The following is a 10,165-nucleotide window of genomic DNA, read 5'->3' as shown; positions in this document are numbered from 1 at the left end:
ATAGAAAATATTTTAAATTTTAAGATCTTATCTATAGTAGTAGTCGGTATTTTTATACGTTTTGATTTTTGATTTATTGAAAAATCATGTGGAGCTTTTAAAACTATATATGTTAATTCTTGAATGAATGGATGATATAGCTTTAAAAAATTATTTCCTATGATAAAATCCATTCCAGAATCTAACATATATATAGATGGAATAATGAACCTATAATTTTGAATAAAAATTTCAACCATCTCTGCTTTTTGGTCAATTTTATGTATTGATTTGTCAGCTATTCTAACTCTTAATGGTTTCTTTAATATTTTCCAATCAAGTTTTATATTTGAACTAGCAAAGCATTGTGTTGTTCCAGAATCTATGAAAGCATTTATAAACTTTTCTGTTATTTTTATAGTAATAAATGTAGCATTATTACTCAGTCTCTGAGTCTGTTTCCGAGACATATTCAAAAATATAGTCTAAGTTATCATCAGATTCCTCTAAAGGTTCCGTGAAACAAAACTTAGCAATTTCTATTTGTTTAGTAAGATCATTTTTATCCTTCTTTTTCGGACATTCATTTGCATAGTGTCCTTCTTCTTGTCTTGGCAATACCAACATTTACAATTTTCTTTTTTATTCGGGCAATAGTTATTTCTTTGTCTTTTGTTTTTATTATTATTTTTCTTTCTAAAATATCTCTTTTTTCTCCAGTTTGGATAGTATTTTCTTTTTCTAAATTGATATTTTCTTTTTCTTTGAAAATTTTTATTAAGACCATATTTTTGAGGTATCTCTTCATTATCTTGACAGCAAATTCTAATTATATTTGCAAATCTTTTTTGAGTTGCTTCTTGCATACAACGTTCTTTTATTTCCTCTCTTATTGCAGAGGTTGCTCCACCAAAGTTATTTTTAATTGTTCCTCTATTTATTTCTCTTATAAATCTTCCCATTATAAATTCATTAGCAGGATATGGAAGTTTTGTTATATACATACTAAGATAATGATTTTTATCTTCTTCTTTTAATTTGGAATAATGTATTCTATATTCACATATATAAGACTCCACATTACATAGATCATATATCTGAATATTAGCTAAATAGTTTTTTGCTTCTTGATATTCTTTATTATAAACTTCTTGTCTATGATCTATAATATTTTTTCCAAAAAATTCTTTATATAGAATCATCATTATATATAATATCTTATCATAAGCTGTAGTTTTTGTTGCTAATTCTTCTATTATTTGGTTTTCTATTGATGTCATATAATCTCTTATAGTTCCTTTAGTATGAAACCCTATGTAATTCCAAATGTCTCTTCCAGATAATTCATTAAGTTTTGGATTAGTAAAGGCTTCTAATAAGAAGGAATTCAACCAGTTTTCGAAAATTTCTTTTTCATTCGTTTTACAGTCTAAATCGAGCATTCTTTCTCCTTCCATTTCCTGGATTTTAGGAACATATTTTGATGGTATTTTTGTATATTTTGAATCTTTATTTGTAAACCCTTTTTTAAAAGCATAATTATCAAAACCTGTTTCCCATTTAAATTGAGATTGATTATCCTTAGATGTTCCAGCTTCATTTTTTACTTGTATTGGAATTGCTGGTTCTTCGTCACTTGAATAATCTAGAATGTGTTCTTCATTTTCTATATTTTCAGAATTTACTAATTCTTCTTCTATTTGAAAATCATGTTCCATAATATTATTTTCTTGAGCCATTTTTAATTGTTTAAAAAGCATTGTAACTTCTTCTAATTTTTCTTCAATATTCATAATTTCAATGGTAGTTTTACTTTTAAGTCTGTTATGTTGATTATATTTTGGAATTTTTCTTCTTTGGGATTCTCTTTTTCCTTATTTCTTTGAAATTTTATGGATATTAATATTTCTTCAAGCATATCTACTATAGAATTTAATTGTGGGTTAAAAGTATGATAAAGATGTGGGGAATCATTTCCATGGTAGCATTTTTTAGAAGTTCCGTGTGAAAAATAAGTTTTTCAGGTTTTTGAAGTCCTTCAATAAAACTTATAGTAAAATAAAGATTTTGAGAAAAATCATTTTGTATTGATTTTAAGAATTCGGTGTCATTACAATTAACATTGGTTAAAATCATTAATTTTTGATCTATTAATTTTGATAATTTAATTATTTCTTCTCTTAAATCTTTTAATTTACTTTTTTTCCATTAGGTGACGCTTTTCTTTGTGAAGAGTTACGGTTTTAAGTGAAAAGTGTGGCTTTAGAATGTATGGTTTATATTTTACCACGTAGCATATCTTTAAACTTTGATCTGTACGTTATATTTTACCATATTAAATATATTGCTTTTATCGTACATAAATATCATTCTCTTAATTTAAAAAAGATTAGCTTTTTATTTATTTATTTTTTAGTTATAGACTTTTCCTTTAAAAATAACTTATCCATATGAAGAGTATCTAGTATCTACTGTTAAATCTTAACTTTGTTTGAAAATTTGACCCTTTTAAGACCCTCCATTTTCATGTACTGCAGCAGATCAACGGTCAACGTAAAACACAAATAGAAAAGTTATCCACGCGCTCTCGTCTTTCTATATCAACACGCGCTCTCTCACCCTTTCTTTACAGAGCTCCCACTCAATAAGAAGAATGCATGTAAATCACCGAGCCTGAACAACAGCTCAAAAACACAACCTCTGATAAATAACTAAATATCAAACCTCTCAGGTTGAATTGGGTAAAATATTTTTTTATCTAAAATTTGTGAACAAAATTTAAAAGTATTTTTAGGTTTTATTTTATTTTTATTTTATTTTAAATTTTTTATTTTTTATTTATGTTAAAGGTTGTTTTTGTAAAATTATTAATAAATTAATTTTAAATTTATGAAAAAATTAAATATTAAAGAGTATATTTGATGTAAATAAAAATTTTAAAACAAAATTTAAATAAAATAAAATTTAAAAATATTTTTAAAATTTTAACAAAATTTAGTGACAAAAAATATTTTATGTACGAGAATATTAATCCATTCGGATTAGTCAAATAATTGACTTATCTTGTTTCTAAATAAGTTGGGAAGTTTAAATATTACCTTGTGTATATAATAATTTATTAGTCAAGACAAATTTTTAAATAGAGTTATGATTTATGATGGATTAATTTTTGTCTACCAAATCAGAGAATATCTTAAAAAATTAAAAAAGAAAATGAGAATAATATCAACTGAAAAAATAAAATTCTTTTAAAAAATGAATAATTACTAATTTAAATTGAAAGGTACCAGGCCTCAGAGAAGAAGTTCAAAGAGAAGAGTAGAGAGAGAAGATGAGAGAGTGTGTGATTTGCATTCAAGCAAGCAACTGAACTTACAGCATGTGAATTTTACAATTTATATGTATAGCTGGCTAACTAACACATGACTTAAATCATGAACTAAGCTAACAGACTATAACAAACACTAGAAGGGCCTAGAAGCTGCTGCTGAGTCAGCTGGGACCTACTAACCAACTTATAACAGAAAATAGCATTAACAGAACTAACTGTTTTAGAAGGAAAGCTATTGAGCTAAGAGACTGAGCCAAGGTACTGCTGCATATATGTATAACTCCTATTATCATCTCTAGTTTTTCTTTTCTGGAATGCTTGCAACTGCTTGTTGATTACAGATGCTTAGCCTGGTTCGAAAGTGTAGAAAAGCCTCAGAGGGTATTGCTTTGGTAAAAATATCTGCCACCTGTGTTGCCCCTGGAATGTGACTCACTTGAATTTCTTTGTTGGTGACATGATCTCTGACGAAGTGAAGATCAATTTCAAAATTCTTGGATTCGAAATGCAAGATTGGGTTTGCTGCCAACAGTACAGCACTCAGGTTGTCACAATACACTATAGGTGCTTCAGAGATAGCTAATTTTAACTCAACCATTAGATTCCTTATCCACACTAGCTCCGCCATTGTCCCTGCCATGCTTCTGTACTCTGCCTCAGTACTAGACCTGGCTACAGCCGTTTGTTTCTTCGAAGCCCAGGATATCAGATTGGAGCCAAGGAACACACAATATCCAGTGGTTGACTTTCTGTCATCAGGGTCACCAGCCCAGTCAGAATCACTATAAGCAGTGATCTTCATAGCAGTGTCCATTTCAGAATCCTTCTTAAGATGCAGGCCATAAAATGTTGTGCCATTTAGGTACCTCAGCACACGTTTCACCATTTTTCAATGTGAATCCAGGGGAGATTGAACAAATTGAGCAAGTTTGTTGACACAGAAGCTGATTTCAGACCTGGTAATGGTTAGATATTGCAAGCTTCCAATGACAGAACGATACAAGCTTGGATCATGGAAATTTGAACCTCCAAGAGCATAAATTTTTGTTGTAGAAGGAAGAGGCGTGTGGCAAGTTGTGCATCCCACCCTGCCAGCCTTCTTCATTACCTCTTCAATGTATTTCTGCTGAGTAAATACCAATCCTCCACTCTTAGTCTTTGAGGCTTGTATGCCAAGAAAATAGTGCAGGTCACCTAGATCTTTTAAAGCAAACTTGCGATTCAGCTGATTGATTACTTCCTTAATAGAGTTGTCACATTCACCTATAACGATGATATCATCTACGTATACCAGGACATAGGTTTTTAAGTGATGAGCAACACGAGTGAATACTACTATGTCAGACTTTGTGGCTGCAAATCCTAGTTCTTTTAACCCATTTGCAAGCTTGTGGTACTATTCCCTGGGCGCCTGTTTCAAACCGTACAAGGCCTTGCTAAGTTTGCACACAAATGAAGGATCTCCTTGCTCATATCCTTGGGGCTGCCTCATGTACACTTCCTCAACTAAATCACCATGCAGGAAGGCATTGTTTACATCTAATTGCTTGATTGTCCATGACCTTGAGAGTGCTACTGAAAGCAGCAGTCTAATGGAGGTGGGCTTAACAACTGGACTGTAGGTTTTTGTAAAGTCAAAGCCTGGTTTCTGAGCAAAGCCTTGAGCGACCATCCTGGCTTTGTGCTTCTGAAGTGAACCATCTGCATTATATTTGATTCTGAACACCCATTTACTTCCAATTGCCTCTCTACCAGGTGGGAGCTTAACCAGCTTCCAAGTGTTGTTTCTGAGTAGGGCTTCATACTCCTGATCCATAGCTGTCTTCCATTCAGGACATTGAAGTGCCTGTTTAACATTTCTTGACTCTACACTTGCTAGAAACAGCTTTGCCTTGACAATGCCTGCTTTGCCTCTAGTAATCATTGGATGAGTGTTTTGGATGACCTCAGTGTTGCTAGGCTCAGGGTCAGTGAAGGGGAGAACAATTTCAATATCACCAATAGGGATGGGGGTTGGGGCTGAGGAGCTTGCTACTGGGACTATGACTTCTTGCAGGCTACTAGAATGACTTAGTGAGTGTGAGGAAGTAGAGTTGATAGGTGTTGAAGGCTGTTGTTGGTTGTTTAATTGATGAGAAGAGACTTGTGCTGAGGTGTTTGAGGATTGGAGTTGGTGATCAGTGGGAGGAACTTGAATAGATGCTGAGAGCCTTGGAATTGTTGGAATTGAGTGTGGAGGAGCTAAGATTGTTGTTTTCTTAAGACTTTGAACTGCTTGCTGAAATGGAAATTGATCTTCAAAGAATACCACATTTGGTGTGATGATGACTTCTCTTTGTTGAGTAAGGCATTTATAGCCTTTCTGATCAGTTCCATACCCAAGGAATGTGTAAGGAGAAGACCTAAAGTCCAGTTTGTGCTTGTTATAAGGTCTCTGATGTGGAAAACACAGGCAACCAAACACTTTGAGTTGTGCATGGGAGGGCTGCTTGCCAAGTAATTTCTCAGTTGGAGACACACCATTTAGAACTGGTGTTGGAAGCATGTTGATTAGTTTTGCTGCTGTGCAGAATGCTTCTCCCCAGAACCTTGTAGGCATAGAGGCTCCTGCCAATATGGTTAATCCCATCTCTACCACATGCCTATGTTTTCTTTCAGCAGAGCCGTTCTGTTGGTGAACATGGGGACAAGCAAACTTGTGCTGAACTCCCTTAACCTGCAGAATTTTTGAGAGACTTCTATATTCGGTTGCATTATCACTTTGCAGCATTTTAAGTTTAGTGTTTAAATGCAATTCAACCTTTTGTTGAAAAATTTCAAAGACTGTTTTTAATTGAGCTCTGGACTTAATTAAATAAAGCCAACTGTATTTTGAAAAGGTATCAACAAAATTAACATAATACCAGTTTCCATTGCTATCTGGCACTGGAGCAGGGCCCCAAATGTCTGAATATACAAGATCTAAGGGATGAGTGTACTCAGTTAGTGAGGAAGGGAAAGGGAGCTGGTGAGACTTGCCAATACAGCAGGCTGAGCAGTTTATTTTTACTGGTATAGAGGAAAGCTTACAGACTTTTAATACTTTGGACAATACAGCATGGTTAGGGTGTCCTAGCCTAGCATGCCAAACAAGGAAATCATTTTTATTGCTATTACTTACTGCAGTATCATATGCAGCAGCAAAGCTAGCTGGTGGTGCTTGCAGCTTGTTAATACTAGGGAATTTTTTTTTTTGACATAATACTAGGGAATTTATAGAGGCCTCTTTCCACAATTCCTTGAAGCACAATCTTCTCAGTGTCTTTACTCTTTACATAACACTTATCATCATGGAATTCAAAAAAGATTTGATTATCACAGCACAATTGATGCACACTCATTAGGTTCTTTGTAAGTTCAGGCACACACAAGTTTTTCATGTGCAGTAACTTAGAGTTCAAGTCAGTCTTAAAATAAGAATTTCCAACAAAGGAGATATGCAAACCTGTTCCATTGCCAACTACTACTTGTTCATTTTCAGAGTAGTTCTCCTTCTCCATCAGATTCTTCTCATCATGTGTCATATGATGTGTAGCTCCAGAATCAGGATACCAATTGGAGTCTTGAACGGTTGCTGGTGTTGCTATCAGATCGCAGAGATTTGCTTGTGGCTGAGTGTTCTGATTGTGGCCAGTATTGTTGTAACTTTTTCCACCATAACCTTGGTCTTCATAGTACTGATCTTCACTGTATCTGTGCCAGTAAGTACTTGCAGTGTGGCCAAATTTGTTGCACAGCTGACACTGTGGCCTATCATATTCATAACTTCTTGAATTGTGCACTCTGCCTCCTCTAGCAGATTGTCCTCTTCCATTCGTGAACTGACCCTCACTTGTGAACTGTCTTCCTTCATTGGAGAAATTTCTACCGCCTCTGTGCACTCTTCCTCCTCCTCCTCTGAATCCTCCTCTGAAGCCTCCTCTTCTTCCTTGCATATGTTGATTGTGTCCTTCAAATTGAGCAATGTTTGCTTGGACAAATGCCTTTGGTTTTCTGAACTTTGCCAACATGCTATTGATGCCAGTAACCAAGATTTGAGGAGTGCATCCTGCCTCTTCGATTTTTGATACTCTGGATTCACTACAGCATCTGTTTTTTCATTCGATTGCACTAGCTGTTGAGGAATTCCTCTTCCTGTGACGTGGCTCAGCATATCGTTCCCTTCTATTGTTGAGATTGCTTGATCCTTCTATTGCAGGAAATTATCCTCATCGATATAGGATTTGCTATAAATCCTTGCGCCATTGTTGATAAAGTAGCGAAACTTGGAGGCTCTGATACCATGAAAGGTACCAGGCCTCAGAGGAGAAGTTCAAAGAGAAGAGTAGAGAGAGAGAGAAAAGATGAGAGAGTGTGTGATTTGCATTCAAGCAAGCAACTGAACTTACAGCATGTGGATTTTACAATTTATATGTATAGCTGGCTAACTAACACATGATTTAAATCATGAACTAAGTTAACAGACTATAACAAATACTAGAAGGGCCTAAAAGCTACTGCTGAGTCAGCTGAGACCTACTAACCAACTTATAACAAAAAACAGCATTAACAGAACTAACTGTTTTAGAAGGAAAGTTATTGAGCTAAGAGACTGAGAGCCCGTTTGGGAAGTAGTAGAAGCTACTTTTTTTTGACTTTTGGATTATGAAAAGTCATAATCTGCGTGTTTGGCACCATCTTTAAAAAAGCTTTTAACTTCCCGAAAAGTTAATTTACAGCTTTTTGAAGAAGTAGAAATATATGACTTCTCGGCTTTTTGATAAGTCATTCTACCATTTTTTTTAAAATTAATTTCAAAACAAAAAAAAATCTACTCTGTGAAAAATATTGACTCTTCACCACTATTTTCACTCAAGGTCTGCTAGAAGCATTGGCCTTCTACCATCATTCCACCATCATTCTCATGCAATGTTCCAAACCTCACCATCATTTTCACGTAATGATTCATCTGATGAAAGTATTGATCCTCTACCACCATTTTTATTTTCAGACAATATTGCATCTGAAGAACAACCTACTGCATATATTCCTTCTAAGTATTTTTTTTATCATTTTATCACTCTATTTTTTATTATTAAATTTGTATTTAACTGTGGTATGAAATTTTAGTTTTAATTTTATTTTTTTCACATGTGATTTTATAGCTTGCTATTATTTTCATAGTTAATTATAGCAAGTTCTTGATCTCAATAAAGGAGAAGGGAGTTCTAATAGGAGTAAAATAAAAAATAACAACAAAATATACATTGACACATTTTATAGTTATTTTTTATTTTCACCTACCATATCATACACAATATTAGTGATTAGATTAGGTAAAATCAACATTCAATATTGGAAAATATTTGTTATTATCGTTATTTTAATATTCATCCTCTTTTATAAAAAAAAATTATTTTTTGAGTTTTTTATTCAAACACTACAACTTCAAAATAAGTACTTTTATAACTAAAAATCCAAACACAAAATAACTTATTTATAAGCTACTATTAATAAAAGTCATTATGCTTTAAGCTCTTTTTTCAAAAGAACTTATTTAAGTTATTTACCCAAACTGGGCCTGAGTCAAGGTACTGCTACATATATGTATAACTCCTATCATAAATAAAATTTCTAATTACGCAACTCAATTAGTTAACATAATAAATATTTTGAATAATTAATTAGAAGTATCCAGTTAAAGCCATGAAAATGAAAAGATTTTTCAGTCCAATTCGATTGAATTCATTGAAATTTCTAACGATATTTTCTGTTAAGGTTGATTACTTAAATTTCTAACTTTTATATAATATACTAGTGGCGTCTAACATGGTTATTGGTAGTTAATTGGATAGTTTGAAACTTTAATTAAATATTTATTTTAGTCTCTAAAATCTTGTATTTGAATCAAATTAGTTCTCAAAATGTTTTGCATCAAAGTGCTACTGAATTTTTTCTGTTACATTAGTCTCTGCGATTACTTTTGTTTTACTGGGTTAACAGAGTGTCAAAATGAATAATTATGTGATCAGATCATGTGATATTAAAAGAAAATTTGGGACATAAGTTTTGAGAAAGAAATAAGATTCTAAAAATCGAACCATTTATTGAACTAATATAATTAAAAATTTACAAATTTAATAAAATAATATATTTATATATATAAAATATATAATTTTTAAAAAATATTATTTTATATTTTATTATTTTAAATTAATTAATCACTAAAAAATTGATTAGTAGTTAACTGATTTTTTTATTGATTTTTTCAACTTTTTTATTGGTTTATTATAAATTGATTTTTTATCCGAACTGAATTGATATAATAATTTATTCTCAGTTAAAGTAATTAAGTTCGATTCTCAGAACCATAAAAACATGAATGAAAAGATCAGAAGAAGAGTTGTGTTGTTTTTTTTTTGTGAAAAACAAAAAGAAAAAGTGATAAGTTATATATAGTCACATATTTAATTGAGGTGAGAAAGATAAACAAGGTTGTCTTTACGAGATTCACACATAACAGATTAAAATATAAAAAACCAATTTAATTATTTAAGAGTGAAAGTTTATTTAAAGATTAAGTTGAATGTTTACCAATCTTTAAATGTATTGTAAAGGGTATAGTTTAATCTTTGTCTTTGACAACAATATGTATATGTGAAAGACATTTTAACCAATGTTATAAATGAACTCATCTGGAAGAGATTAATAAAAATGGTCAACAAAAGATTGGAGAGATTTTTTAACAAAAAATTATTCGTACTACTAGTCTACAACTTTAGGAGAAATAGAAAAAAGAAAAAATAAAAAGTATTATAACGTGTAATAAATTCAAGA

This window comes from Arachis ipaensis, chromosome B01, assembly GCF_000816755.2.
Source record: "Arachis ipaensis cultivar K30076 chromosome B01, Araip1.1, whole genome shotgun sequence".
In the NCBI taxonomy this organism is placed as follows: domain Eukaryota; kingdom Viridiplantae; phylum Streptophyta; class Magnoliopsida; order Fabales; family Fabaceae; genus Arachis; species Arachis ipaensis.
Note: the sequence above shows the minus strand (reverse complement) of the source record.